The sequence below is a fragment of the Schistocerca piceifrons genome, chromosome 2 (assembly GCF_021461385.2).
Source record: "Schistocerca piceifrons isolate TAMUIC-IGC-003096 chromosome 2, iqSchPice1.1, whole genome shotgun sequence".
Lineage (NCBI taxonomy): Eukaryota > Metazoa > Arthropoda > Insecta > Orthoptera > Acrididae > Schistocerca > Schistocerca piceifrons.
Window position 1 is genome coordinate 122,215,162 of NC_060139.1, and position 3,250 is coordinate 122,218,411.

Consider the following 3,250-nt stretch of genomic DNA (forward strand, 5'->3'; position numbering starts at 1 on the left):
TGGGCTGTAAGGTGGATGGTTGATAACGTCCCACTTGAAGGACTCAAGAAGGGCCGTTGTTCTGCGAGCAGAGTGAGGACGGGCGTTATCGTGCAAAAAAACGATACCGGAAGTCAGCATACCACGGCGTTTGTTCTGTATAGCCCGTCGTAACTTTTTTATTGTTTCACAGTACACGTCTTGATTAATGGTCGTACCACGTTCCATGAATTCAACCAACAACATCCCTTTGGCATCCCAAAACACCGTTGCCATCAGTTTTCTGGCAGAAAAATCTTGCGAGGCTTTTCTTGGTTTGGTAGGCGAATTTGAATGTGCCCACATCTTTGATTGTTCTTTTGTCTCAGGGTTCACGTACTTAATCCAGGTTTCGTCACCAGTCACGATTCTGTTTAACAATGGTTCTCCTTCGTCCTCATAACGTGACAGAAAGTCTAATGCAGAGGCCATTCTTTGAGTTTTGTGGTGGTCGGTAAGAATTTTGGGCACCCATCGTGCACAGAACTTACGGTAACCCAATCTTGCTGTCACTATCTCGTACAAGAGAGTCTTAGAAATCTGTGGAAAACCAGTGGACAACTCCGACATTGAGAAACGTCGATTTTCACGAACTTTTGCATCAACTGTCTGAACGAGTTCGTCAGTCACCAATGATGGTCTACCACTCCTCTCTTCATCAAGAACGTTTTCTCGTCCACTTTTAAATAAACGTACCCATTCACGGACAACTCCTTCACTCATAACTCTTGGTCCGTACACGGCACAAAGCTCACGATGAATAGCTGCTGCAGAATATCCTTTGGCTGTAAAAAACCTTATGACAGCACGCACTTCACATTTGGCGGGGTTTTCTATTGCAGCACACATTTCAAACTGCCACAAAAACTAAACTAGCGCAGGTACGACGTTCACTCGACCACGGCTTGATGCCGACTGACCTGTAGAGTGCGTGAACGCACAGATGGCGTCGCTACTCCCCCCACAACCCGCACTGTGACCAATCGGAGGTTACTTTCTGAACCGCCCTCGTATATATGACTTGTATCTCGAACTCCTGTCGATCAGTATAGCTTAGCTGCAGTGAGGTATATAGGTCAGTGAGCTATATAGGTCAACTGAAGAATAGGATACTAGTATTAGCAAATGGGAAATAACGACATTTCTAACATGTGTATCCTGTACTTCAGCTGACCTTTGTACATCAACTGAAGAATAGGATACTAGTGCTGATGAAGCAGAAAAATAGTGACATACCTAACATTTGTATCTTGTTCTTCAATTGACTTATATAGGTAAATGACATCAATGTTGCATATGTCACGTTTTTCGTCTATTTAGTACCAGGATCCCCTACTTCAGTTGACCTGTATACGTCAACTGAAGTATGGGATACAAACTTTACGTATGTCGGTTTTTTCGGCTTCAGTAGTCGTAATAACACTAGTACTAGGTACGGTAAAAAGAACAACGACTGCAAAATTTGTATTGCGTACTGCAGCTTATGAACCCATACTTAATGCAGAACAATATAATACAACAAAGAAATAGACTGAATTAGACAAATTCAGTACAATATAAAAATAAAAAACTAAACTTACCATACGCCAACTTCACCACAAAAAAACTAAAGCCCACCTTGAAAGACGTCAAGAAAAATCACATGCACAAGAAACAAAACATCACAAAAAAGAGACATACACACATACATACAAATATATAAATCCAAAAGTTCACATCAACAAAATGAAGTAAAATAATTAAAAATATCCACATAAGAAAATTACCTAACATAAGAAAATGAAGAATGATGGATCAATCCCAAAAAAATCCAAATCATCATTTTAACCATCCTGACCAAACCCATCCTTTTCCTTAATTATCAATTACACTCCCCATCCGCCATCCCAACCTGAAATTAATGAACAAATTTTGGACAATACATTTGTCCAATACATTTAAGGAAACACTTAAATGGGCAGTATGTATCTGGTACACTAAGCCTCCATGAATATTCATCTAAAGGGCTCTGTAGTGTCGAAATGCGTCGTATCCCCTCCCTACAACAGATTTTATGGCTGACCAACAACCTTCTATGTTATTGGTACAAGCTCCGATTGATGGAGATCTGAATTCAGTATCATGATTCACGACAAGATACTAGAAACCCCTATGCCCCAACATGAAGAAAAACCATCACAAATAACTACAGAGCCATCTGCAAAATGATCTTCTATTAATTTCACCAATGCTTTCTTTGTTCGATTAGGAACTAATTTAAAAACTTTTATCATCACATTGTGAACCAGAAATTACAGCCCCCCAAACCCACAGTCCCACTGCAGGTCCCCCCCCCCCCTGTTGTACTTGGTTTTGCCAAAATGAGACTCATCCTCCCTCCCTCCCCAATGGCCCCCTATACTTTATACATTCCCCATAAACTTCTCTACAAAACGAATACCAGTCTAAAACAGTACACTCACTCATACGGCATTCATGCACACAAAGGATACCTGATATATCAACAGTATGTAATTTTTATTATATCCCTCAAAGGCCAGCTCCGATATAGCAAATCATGCTCCTCATCTAAATGAGCGCCGTAGTCGATCGTTGCTGCACCTCCATATGAATAAATCGTGTGTACGACGAGCACACACACTTATCAGGTGCATATCTTCGCTGCACTCACGACATCGAACATAATCAGCAAGAAGACCAGATGTTTGGAAAAATCGAATGATTACCATCATATCTACTCGCAAAGCCTGCTTTAAGACTTCCAAATTCAAGGGAATAAATAAATCCATAACTACAAACTAAAATGAAAAACTAAACAGTCTTCTAGATGCAAAGTGATTTTTCCAAATTCTCTCAAACTCACTTAGATTAAAATTAAGTACCGAAAGAATTGGAAAGAACTAATTATTTAAATCAATGCAAACGAAAAAAAAATTTATGCAATGTCTAGCAAAGTCTTTTAAAAACACACTCATTTATTTCAATTTACAATGATGGCGCTAATCGACAGCAGAAAACGGATTTATTATCTATGGTTCGAAAGTAAAGACATTAATATATATGAGCAACCTATGACATCATTGGCCAAAGCCAAATTGCTGTATCCCGTTCTTCAGTTGACCCATTTTACCTTCAAAATACCGGGGTACGTTCCTGTCGAAGTATAGGCAGTTGTAGACGGTGTCATCTAGCACCATTCCTGTAAGTTATTTGAATCTGGATTATATCTACT